We start from the raw sequence: 11,701 nt of genomic DNA on the forward strand, positions 1-11,701 counted from the left end.
AAATATCCTAATACATAAGTAGCTATCCTATCTGTGTTAAATTAGTTGAGCCACAGATCTATGCGCCATTCAGTGACAGTAGCCTCATAGTCAATATCTGCAGCAGTTGTCGGAGTTGGGGCAGAAGCTCTCGTTCCCCTGAGGCAGAGCAAAGCCGACCGAAGGAGAGAGAAAGACAGTCGACATCTCATCCAGGCTGTAACATAACTTCTGGGCTGCTGCTTCTGTTCGGAGATCACCTCCGCGAGTCTGGTGTAGAAACATCTTGCACTTGGTCCCATCCCACCAGAGGTTGTGAACACTAGAGGAGTGAAGCTGCCTTGATCAACGTTTTGAATTCTCTCACCATATGCCCTTCTCTTGTCGTTCTCGTTCCTCCTGTGTGCAGCATCGAGAGCTAGGTTACGGTGACATGCGGCCATGGGATCAAAAATCCTGATGTCGAAGAAAGCTCGCTGTCCCTGCGTCCAGAATCCTGGAGCACTGACGTCCACACGGGCTTAATTAAATGTGTTTGAAGTCCTGTGTTAGAAGATCTCACCATCCAATGGAAGGAGGGTCGGTTCTACCATGACATCCCGGCAGATTTCCTTCAACATATTTGCTGTGAGATCCCTTACCTCGTCATGCCTCATGCATATGAAGCCCCCCTTCTTGCACACCATGGCATGATCCCCATCATAGGAAGAGCCACACACGCATTGGGAGGGCAAACCTTCTACTAGCCGACCGTACCTTAGAGCAATGGCATCTGTAAATTCTTGTTTATTAAGACTGAAACCATTTGCCCTTATCGGTAACGTAGTTAACCAGTTCGAGGCGCCCACCTCCTGCGCTATAGCTACTTTTTTTTCAAATTTTCTGGTACCTGCAGCAATAGTTGCTGGAACTTATCATTTTGGCAGTGCTGTCGATCTGTCGTAATGGACCTACGAATCATATTTACTTCACTGGTACCCACTTCCCCTGTTGCATTCTGGGCTATTATGTGGTCCGTGAGGGCTGCCGTGAACTTAAGTGAATTTTGATGTTCAGTGGCAGCAATCTCCTCTGGATTTGTTAGTCCCATCCCTCCCAGTCTTGATGGAAGTGCAAGAAGTGCTCTTTCTGCTGGAGTTAAGTCAGGGTGTTTCACTAATTTGGGAATGAACTTGACACTGATAGCTTCTTCCAGAGGGTGGAGGAGGGGTCCGATATCAGGGATAGTATGCATCAGGTAGTTCCAACGATGCTTGACTCCATGGGTGAATGCTGCAAAGGCCGCATGTGGCTCTGTGTTTGCAATCTCAGACAGAGCTTGGATTTCACTAACCCACTCATTCACCTTTCCCGCTACATACTCGGTCTTGAAGTCCGCAGTGCCAATTACTGCGCCTAGATGTCTTTGGCCGTCCTTAGTTATTTTGACCTCACTTCCGCCAAAACCTCCATTGCCCGTTCATAATGTTCTGGCTTCACGATGAGGAAGGACTTGCTGGCGTTTGGGTGGTACCCTATTTGTGGACCTCGCGATGTTACCAAGTCCCACCACTTTTTGATGCCCTCCACTTTTCCTGCTCCTGTAAGGTCATCAGCATATGCCACTTGTTTGACCCCAGTTGTTTCCACTACTACTACTACTAACATTAGTACTACACTAGTACTACTATTACTACTTCTATTAATCCTTTAGCGGACAGGGTCTCCCCTCAAGCACATAAAATCGTCTGGCATTGGCCAGAATAAAATACCTAAGTGATACTTTGTCCTCTAAAGGGTTGATATTATTACTACTACTACTTTATAATGACCAACCTTTCCTTACAGCAATACCTTCTTCACCATTTTTTTACCTAACTATCCGAATACAAAAGTAACTACCCTAGCTGAGCTAGTTAAGTCGCAGATCTTTGCAGCATTCAGTGTCTGTCGCCTCATATTCAATGTCTGTTAACTGTTGTTGGCTTTGGGGGCTGATGATCTCGTTCCCTGGGGCTAAGCAGTGCAGACCTAAGTAGAGAAAAGGACAGGCAACATCTCAACCAGGCTGCAACGTAGCTGGGCTGCTGCTTCTATTCAGACAACACCTCTGCCAGTCTGGCATAGAAGCATCTTGCACTTGGTTCCACCCCGCCAGAGGTTGTGAACACCAGAGGAGTGAAGCTGCCTTGATCCACATTCTCAATTCTCTATGCACATTCCCTGTTTTTGTTATGGTGACATGCGGCCATGGGGTCGAATATCCTGATATCAAAGAAGGCTTTCTGTCCCCGCGTCCAGAATCTTCGAGCACTGACGTCCACCTGGGCTTCGTTGGATGTGTTAGAAGTCCTGTGATGGAGGTTCTCACGTCCAATGGAAGGAGGGGCGGTTGCACTGTGACGTCGTGGCAGATTTCCTTCAGTATATTTGCAAGGAGATCCCTTACTTCGTCATGCCTCACGCATACGATGCCCCCTTCTTGCACACCATGGCGTGGTCGATGTCGTAGGATGAGCCACACACACACACACACACACACACACTGGCCAACCTTTGCTCTTATCAGTAACGTTGTTAGCTTGTTCTAGGCACCCACCTCCTGCGCTACAGCTTCTCTTTTTCTTCAGTTCACTGACAGTTGTTGAAGTTTAGCACTTTGGGTGTGCTGCCGTTCTGTCGTAATGGAACGTCGAATTGTGTGTATTTCGTTGGTATCCACCTCGCTTACTGTATTTTGAGCTAATATGTGCTCACTGAGGGCTGCCGTGAACTTGGCAGTTCTGATGTTCGGTGGCAGCAAGCTCTTTTGGATTGGTAATTCCCATATCTCCCAGTCTCGGTGGTAGTGCAAGGAGAGACCATTATGCTGGGGTTAGGTGATAGCTTTTCACTAGTGTTGGAATAAAAAAGACTTTGATGGCTTCTTCCAGAGGGTAGAGGAGAGGTGCGATATCGGGAATAGTGCGCATCAGGTGATTCCTGGTTCCAGGTGAATGCCGCAAACGCCACATGTGGCACAGTTTTAGCAATATCCGATTTCCTTCACCCACTCATTTACCTTTCTCGTTACGTACTCGGTCTTGAAATCATTCGTGTCGATTACCGCACCTAGATGTCTTTGGCCATCCTTTGTTATTTTGACCTTACTTCCGTTGAACACCTCTTAAGCCCGATCATGGTATTTTGGCTTCACAGTGAGGGAGGACTTGCTGGCATTTCGATGGTATCCTATTTGCGAACCATGATTGTGATGTTACCAGGTCCCACCACTTTTTGATGTCCTCCATTTTTCCTGTTCCTGTAAGGTCATCAGCATATGCCACTTGCTTGACCTCAGTTGTTTCATAGTTTATTGTATGTTGGAGCACGGATAATCCTATTGCGTACATTGCCATGGCGAGAGGGTCCCCATGCGTTGTTCCCTCAGTTGACTGTACTGTGGTATCTCCTCTGGGCCTTGAAGCTTGTTATATAGAGGTCTGATGGGTTCCTGTAGGTGTTTTCAACATACATTGCAACGCTTGGACACTTGATGTTGTGCAGTGTAGCCTTGCGGTTGATTATGTTGAATGCATTGGAGGCGTCAATTAGGAGTACAGCCTCACAATCACGCTGTTCAAATACTACTACTACTTTTTTTTTTTTTAAACGTGGCCTCCAGCCTCCCCCAATACCCACACCTTCGCCACCATTTAATTACCTTAATATTAAATATCCTAATACATAAGTAGCTATCCTATCTGTGTTAAATTAGTTAAGCCGCAGATCTATTCGGCATTCAGTGACAGTCGCCTCATAGTCAATATCTGCGGCAGTTGTCGGAGTTGGGGCAGAAGCTCTCGTTCCCCTGAGGCAGAGCAAAGCCGACCGAAGGAGAGAGAAAGACAGTCGACATCTCATCCAGGCTGTAACGAAACTTCTGGGCTGCTGCTACTACTACCACTACTAAACCAACAGCAGCAGGAGGCCCGACAGTGCTTCGTCACTGCCAGCAGTTTCTCTTTCAACTCTCTAACAATGCCAAGGACGCAAGCCACGACCACTGCTTCCGAAACTCATACATCAATGACTGTACCACCTTCCTTGCTGGTATTCTCTTCTCTTATATATATACAGTATATATATATATATATATATATATATATATATATATATATATATATATATATATATATATATATATATATATATATATATATATATATATATATATATATATATATACCGAAGAGACACACCCACTGATCACTGCGTCTGGGGGAGCTTCCATAATCGTGTTATTACTAGGGCGAAGATTACCAGGCGTAGATGATCGCTCGTGCTGGCGCTGGTGATATGACGATGGACTTTGTGTTGGGTTAGGTTCTGCTGCTGGTAGAAAGTGAGTGTTGGTGTGTCATGATCGTTGTTGGGAAGCGTAACACCACCACCAACACCCACCTGTATTACCTACCTGCATTGCCTGTATTATCTACCTGTATTACTTGTATCAACTACCTGCATTACCTACCTGTACATTATTACCTACCTGTATGCCCCACTTACGCCATCCACCTTGAACACCCACTAACACCACCCATCACCATCTACCTACACCAATATTGTACACTACCCACCACCTAAACACACACATACACACACACACACACATACAATGTATATTTAGGAACCATTATGCGTGTATGGGGTGGGGTCTGCCAGACTGTAATTAAAGCGTTGTTTTCCGGAGGGTGTGGTCAGGGTGATATGGCTCGAGGCTACCACGAATATAGTCCCGGTTACTAGACGGTGCTACTGCCTCTGTAGAGATGCCGGGAACAGGCTACTGAAAAAGGTACTCTGTAACTAATGGACTAAAGAGTGAAACATTGAATAAGTCATGACCAGGATTCGAAAAGGTTCATGTAATATATATTTTCCTCCTAATTAGGTTATGAGGACATTAATCTTGGTGCAGTAGAGTCTCGGTGTCATATGTACGTCATTTTTATTATTGTATTTCGTCGTTTAGGTGAGCCAGTTAAAGTCTCGTATCTCCAGTTAAGGGGAAGACTACTCATACGAAGCTTTGAGAATCCTTCGTTGTTCGTCGTAGTGTTAGTGAACCAGAGCTAATTACATGGGTTCTCACTCACACTTACCATCAGGATAAGTGAACGCTCGAAGCTTTGAGAACCTCGCTGTGAGTCACATCCTGGTACTGTCTGATGGCCTGAGGCTGTGACAGTGATGACAACACCGCGACCACACCTACCACACCTCACCACCCAAGTCCTAACCAGTCACCCAGTCAGCTATAGCCAGTATACCTCAATCAGTTTACTAGTTAAATAGCCAACGAGTTCAGTTTATCAGCCAACCAGTCAGTCAGTCAGTCAGTCAGTCAGTCAATCAATCAACCAGTTAGTTAGTCAGTCAGTTAGTTACATCTTCACTTTACGAATCTCTCGGGTATCTGGAACAAGGGTGTCACCGCATCGCTCACACTCGGCCAAGGTCTCCAGCATTATGGTTCACACTTGTAATACAAATTAGTTATCTCTGTGAAAAACGAACTAACTCCTACCATTAGTTCGAAGGTGATAGTTTATAGTTGTTTAAGTTAGTTTAAGTGAGCTTAGGTCAGGATAAGTTAGGTATGGTGAGGTGAAGATAGGTTAGGTTAGGTAAGGTTAGGTGAAGATAGGATAAGTTAAGTTAGGTTGTTAATTCCAAGATATTCTCGAGTTTATGTGGTAGTTTTGAGAGATTAGTTGCCTAGGCGTCGAGCGGTGGGTCATGTAAGTTAGTAACCCTCAAATAGAACACCACCTTGACACACCAAACATGGACGCCTGAGGCCCCATGGTCATTGCTGTAGAGGTGAGAGGCACACACACACACACGCTGTATGTGTGTGTGTGTGTGTGTATGTAGTAGGTAGATAGGCAGCTACCAAACAGGGAGGTACTACCGCCTGGGATGACATTGGAAGCATAATAAGAACATAAGAACATAAGAAAATAAGGAGTCTGCAATAGGCCGGTTGGCCTGTGCATGGCAGCTCCTGTCGAGAGTTACTACCACTCTCTATCATCCATGAATCTATCTAGCCTCCTTTTGAAACTTTCCAGAGTTCCCGCACTTACTACAAAGTTGCTAAGCTTGTTCCACTCGTCCATCACCCTATTTGTGAACCAGTTTCTTCCTATCTCCCTCCTAAACCTAAACTTATCCAACTTGAATCCGTTGCTCCGAGTCCTATCCTGCTCAGATATTATAAGAACTTTATCTATATCCCCTTTATTGATTCCTTTACCCACTTAAATACTTCTATCATATCTCCCCGCACTCTTCGTCTTTCTAGGGAATGCAAGTTAAGTTTCTTTAACCTATCCTGATATGGAAGGTTTCTAAGTCCCGGAATCATTTTTGTCATTCTTCGCTGCACCGACTCTAGTGAATTTATATCCATAATAGGGGCACCAGAACTGAACCGCATAATCGAGGTGCGGCCTGACTAGCGCAAGACATAGTTGCAATAAGACCTCTGCACTCTTGTTACTTACACTTCTCGATATAAAACCCAATACTCTGTTTGCCTTATTTCGAACATTAATGCACTGTTTTCTAGGCCGTAGGTCCGGGCTTACAAGTACCCCTAGGTCTCTTTCACAAGTCGACTTCTCTAGGTTGATGTTGTTAGGGCTGTATACATTATAAGTATTTGTTCTTCCAATATTAAGTACGCTGCACTTGCTGGTGTTGAATTTCATTTGCCATTTTTCAGACCACCCCTGCAGTATATTTAGATCCTCCTGTAATGCATTTGCATCCTGCCCTGAATTATTTTGCCGTCCTATTTTGGTGTCATCCGCAAACTTTCTTATGTCACTGCTGATCCCAGTATCTAGATCGTTTATGTAGATTATGAACAAGAGTGGGCCTAGTACTGACCCCTGGGGAACCCCACTGGTTACACGGCCCCACTCAGATTTAACACCATCTACGCTCACCCTCTGCGTTCTATCGGTGAGCCATGATTTTATCCAATTTAAAACTTTCCCCTCGATACCATGAGCCTTAATTTTTCTCAGAAGCCTCTGATGCGGTACTCTGTCAAATGCTTTGCTAAAGTCTAAGTAAATAACATCGTAATTTTCGTCATTATCTACTACCTCGAAGACTTTCCTAAAAAAGTTAGCAGATTTGTTAGACAAGATTTTCCCTTTGTAAACCCATGTTGAGAGTCGTAGATTAATGTGCTTTTCTCTAGATGCGATCGGATGCTATCTGCTATAATTGATTCAAGAAATTTCCCCACTACTGACGTCAAACTGATCGGCCGGTAATTTGACGCTGATGCTCTGTCTCCCTTTTTGAATATGGGTAATACATTTGCCTGTTTCCACAAGTCTGGCACAACTCCCGTGTCTAATGATTTTGTAAATAAGTTTACGAGGGGTCCGCTAATCTGTTCCCTACACTCTTTCAAGACTCGAGGGAAAATTTCATAATGTGTTGTCTAATGGTAGACACTGCTACCATATGGCATCACGAAAATTGTGACCAAGTCCCAGGTTGCTCATCTGACTTTCTGCCTCATTTACACATAATTGTAGGGTCTCAATTGTTTCTCTTACTTGGACAACACAACATACATAATGTATATAATTTCTCACTCTTGATTTATTTTTTCAATTTGTATTTTTTTATGGTTATTATTTTTATTAGTTTTATTATTTTATTTTTATTAATTTGCTATTAATTTTATTAATTGTGATTGGCACGTGTTGTAAGATATGGCAACTCTGTGGAATACTTATCTACCATCCTTAGTCTAGCTACTATTGTGAGGTTCCTTAGGGCCATTCTGGGGTTCTAATATGATGTAAATAAACAGTGGTGCCACATCTCACAAAACGTGCCAGTCACTGTATACCAAGTATGAGTGCAGGCGCAGGGCAGCCAGCCACATGTATCGTCCATTTCTCAGGTGTTGGATGTCTCTTACTCCAAGGTGGTGTCTATAGCGCTCACCTTCGCAACATCACCAGCATGAGCAAATGTCAGTGCCTGGCGTTTACCTCTACCTCACAATGACTCGCTTTTTATAAAGAGTTACGCCAGAAAAATGCTGCCTGTTGTGGCTCTTTTAATATTACTTCAGTCAGGAGCACTGGCCCGCTCTATTGAACACACGTAAAGCAGCTACGCCAGACGAATACCTACCCGCCTTTTGCCCATTGTGGAGGTGTTTGATGACGAGAGCTTTACACTACACCCCCGGAGAGTACACAAAGGTTCACATCCTCTAGGGCAGGGGTCACCAAACTTTTTTCACAGTGGGCCGGATAACTGAAAGAATGACGAGCGCGGGCCGCATAATCATTCTGTTCAATACTTGCAAGCCAGAACGAAAGCTCTGGTAACGTCAGAGCATAGGCGGAGCTACCACGAGCCGGGGAAGGACTTGGGATCCGGCCCGCGGGCCGTAGTTTGGTGACCCCTGCTCTAGGGGAACACAGCCTGTCCTCACCAATTCGTACTTATCAAAAGAGAGACGCCATTAATTTGCCCTGCGACTCTGTGAGATTATTGTAAAAGAATATACGACTTACTGTAACTTAACTTAATATAACCAAACTTAACCCAAGCTAATGTAGCACAACCTAACATGGATTATTCTGACCTAATATAATCTTGCCTAACTTAACCCTACCCTAACCTAATCAGGAGGATTGGTGGGGGGGGCAGTCCTAATAGGTAGACAAGTTGGGTTAGGTTTGGACCTACTTGGACTGGGGCCCATTTGAGCTGCTCCAGTAGGTCCGGGTAGAAGGGATGAGGTGGGTTGAAGCGGCTAGGTCCGGGTCAATCGCCTCCAATATTCGTTACCTCTCATTGTGGTCACTCACTCCTACACACACACACACACACAGCTAGAGATAATTAAAAGGTGCGGCGGCCGAGTTGAAACAGCACTCACCTTCAGTCCGAAAATTCGTTGGTTTGCAACTGGGGCACCCCCAGTCGACCCAGCTGTGACTTTGTACTTGACTTATTGGGGAAGTGAAGGCAGTCGAGTGCAGTGCCGGCTACATTGCCTCTTTGTTTATCAAGGTGTTGTATCCGCACTGTCTCTAGGACCGACTTTCACTTTAAGGTGCGGCCACACGAGCGTACATTTTGTCGATAACATGTGATCAACAAGAAGAAACGCAGGTCGAGTGCACGCGGACGGAACCTTGTGCCTCATTTCACCTTGTCGATCACATGTTGGCGACAAAATGTACGCTCGTGTGGCCGCATCCTTATAAGTAAATATAATGACACATTTGCGCAGTTTTATACCTTAACTGGGAAGTGACCTGCAATGGTATTCTTCATTATGATACACTTGTACATATAGTGTGTTTGGTCATTTACTTGTTCATAACACTCAAGGTAATTCCTCAGTCTGTATATGAACACACGTTATACACCAAGGGCATTAATTAATACAATTATGATTGAATATCTGAGTAGTAAGACAGTAGCTTCCGTAGTCTAACTCTGCATAACATGGTAACATTTGCCAATGTTTGATGAGATTTATTTTCTGGTGGTAAGTTTTCATTGGTGTTAATTGTATCCACTATTATTTTACTGTTGAATTTCCTCCGGTGGAATTCTGTCCACGGACCAAATACAGTAACGGTGACCCTTATAGGGTATGATCAAAGTCTCCCATTTGACGTTGGTCGCCACCATCACCACTACGAGCGAGTAACAAGATCACTAGATTACAAGATGTTGTAACCGTTAGTCTAAGGTTAGGATATAAGTACCTCTGGCAGTATGCCCCTCAGGCAGATGTGAACAAAACTAAATGTAAAGTGTGTGGCCAGACATGTGGCCACTCACTCTTAGACTGTGAATAATGGGAGTGTTTAGAGATAGGTCCAAGCATACTGTGTGTGATATGGCAGAACACTTTATCCACGATGGCAAAATAGCTGATATACTAAAACTGTATCCATATATAACAAAGAAGTATGTCTGTTTGTGTGTGCGTGTTTGTCCGCACGAGAATCTCGGAAACTACTTTACCGATCTGTAGTAATGATGGGTGGTGTTATATGTAGTGATGATGGATGGTGTTATATGTAGTGATGATGAATGGTGTTATATGTAGTGATGATGGGTGGTGTTATATGTAGTGATGATGGCTGGTGTTATATGTAGTGATGATGGGTGGTGTTATATGTAGTGATGATGGCTGGTGTTATATGTAGTGATGATGGATGGTGTTATATGTAGTGACGATGGATGATGTTATATGTAGTGATGATGGGTGGTGTTATATGTAGTGATGATTAGACAATATTATAATAACAGTTTAATGCTAAAAAAATATACTTTGCTGTACCATTGTAGTGAAAAACATGGTGGAACTTACCTACACCGTTAATGAACAGAAGTTTTTGGGACTGAACAGTGAGACAATGTGGAGCCTCCCGGAGGGTGGCGTCCTACCGTGGCCTTGAGAATGAACCGCCCGAAGGGCGGCGTTTCTGTTAGTGTATATACAGTATATATATGTATATATATATATATATATATATATATATATATATATATATATATATATATATATATATATATATTGTAAGGGATATTAGTTGACATCATTATGACCTGACCTCTATATATATATATATATATATATATATATATATATATATATATATATATATATATATATATATATATATATATGTGTGTGTGTGTGTGTGTGTGTGTGTGTGTGTGTGTTGCTACCTGACCCAGCTTGGAGAATGTGCCTGCAAGTGCTCCGTTAGAGATCAAGGAAAATGGCCGCCTTGGATCGTTGTGTCTTGGGGAAGAGGAGGGGAGGGGAAAGACGACTCCTCCTTGCCACGCTGTTAAGGCAGCTGGGAAAGTTGAGGAGTGAGGTTGACACTCTAAAGGGGAAAATGAAGCCCTCAGGATGGAACTCCTACAGGTAGGTGTCCTGCCCAGCAGGACACCTGTGAAGGAGGAGCAGGCGGAGAGTGGTTGTCTCCAAGGGGACTAGGGTCAGGCTCAGGAAAGCTGACCAGGGTGTGGAGTGTAGTAGCCCTTACCAGGTGCTGCAGGAAGCTGGCGAGGAAGAGAAGAGGCAGGACGGTATGTAGCAAGGAGAGAAAAGGGCAGTTGTACAAACCCTGCCCACAGGTAAGGTCGTGGTAGTTGGGGACAGCCAGGTGAGGTTTGTAGATTGGGCTTTTGTGCGAGAGATAAGAAACGTAGGACTAGGGTGTGTTTTCCTGGGGCTGGATAGGGCATGTAGCTGAGAGGTTAGGACAGGGTTTTGTCAGAGGTACCAATCCAGTAGTGTGTCTTAGTGTGGGAGGAAACGACATAGGTAAGGTTAGGAGTGGAGGAACTTTTCAAGAGGTATAGGGAGGCTGGGAAGATTAGAGATAGGAGGGATCCCGATAGTATGTGGTGTCTTGCCGAAGAGGGGTTGGTCGTGAATGGCTGTCCAGGGCAATTGCATAAATTGCCGACTGGAAAACATTGTGCAAACAATGGTTGGGCATTCATTGATAGCTGGCAACGACTACCTGTACAGTCGTGACGGAGTACACTTGTCTCGTGAGGGGTAAAGACGTTGTCTGCATCCCTGGAGCGTGGAATTGTCACCCCGAAGGGGGTTTCGCTGTCAGAGAGAGGTCGGGGAAAAGTGAGTCAAAAACAAACAGGTCCTGGGAAG

The sequence above is a fragment of the Homarus americanus genome, unplaced genomic scaffold, assembly GCF_018991925.1.
Source record: "Homarus americanus isolate GMGI-L3 unplaced genomic scaffold, GMGI_Hamer_2.0 scaffold51476, whole genome shotgun sequence".
NCBI lineage: Eukaryota > Metazoa > Arthropoda > Malacostraca > Decapoda > Nephropidae > Homarus > Homarus americanus.